We start from the raw sequence: 1,084 nt of genomic DNA, 5'->3' as shown, positions 1-1,084 counted from the left end.
TTTATGGGAGAAAATGCATATCTCCTATTGGATGGTTTGAAGTTGGTGAAGCAGGGTGGATAGGACCAGATTTAGTTCACCAAGCCATACAGAAGGTGAAGGTGATTTAGGAGAGGTTGAAAACGGCGCAAAGTCGTCAAAAATCCTACACAGATGTTAGGAGAAGGCCATTAGAGTTCGAAGTAGATGATTGGGTATATCTAAAGGTTTCACCCGTGAAGGGTGTTATGAGGTTTGGTAAAAAGGGGAAACTTAGTCCCCGGTATATCGGACCTTATAGAATATCCAAAAAGATGTGCAATGTAGCTTATGAGTTGGAGCTACCACAAGAGCTAGCAGCGGTTCATCCGGTGTTTCACATCTCCGTGTTGAAGAAGTGCATGGGCGATCCTTCGCAATTGAAAATATTGAGATCAAGGATAGCTTATCTTATGAGGAGATTCCGGTTCAGATTTTAGATCGCCAAGTTAGCAAGTTGAGGACCAAAGAAGTAGCTTCAGTCAAAGTCCTTTGGAGGAACCAATTTGTTGAGGAAGCTACTTGAGAATCTGAAGAAGATATGACAAAAAGATATCCAGATCTCTTTGAATCCAGAGGTCATGCAGATCAAGGTACTAATTCTCTTCTTAGTACTCTTTGAATTATGAATGAGCATGTTGATTGTTGCATTTACTTGTTGGGTGTTTGAACTAGATGTTACCACCCTTAGCTTAGTGAAATAAAGCTCATTCGAGGATGAATGTTCCCAAGGGGGAGATATTGTAACATCTCACACCTAGAAATGACTATAAAGAGTTTAAAATATGAACATATTGATTTTTGGAAAGAATAAGCAAATCTGGAAATTTTTGTCTAAGTTAAGAAAGTGAGTTTTGGCCATTTCCAAAAGGCTATAACTCCTAGCTTAGGATGAGTTAGGAGCAACTCTTGATATGGTTGGAAATCCATTGGAGAGATCTTAACAACGCCGCCAAGTTTGCGCGATTTCGACATCATATGAGTGAGATATGCCTTTCGAACTTTGGGTTGTTGGATTGAGGAAAGTCCCAATCCGGAGTTAGGGAAGGGCAAAGTAGTCTTTTCT

This window comes from Solanum tuberosum, unplaced genomic scaffold (genome assembly GCF_000226075.1).
Source record: "Solanum tuberosum cultivar DM 1-3 516 R44 unplaced genomic scaffold, SolTub_3.0 scf00122, whole genome shotgun sequence".
Taxonomy (NCBI): Eukaryota; Viridiplantae; Streptophyta; class Magnoliopsida; order Solanales; family Solanaceae; genus Solanum; species Solanum tuberosum.
Note: the sequence above shows the minus strand (reverse complement) of the source record.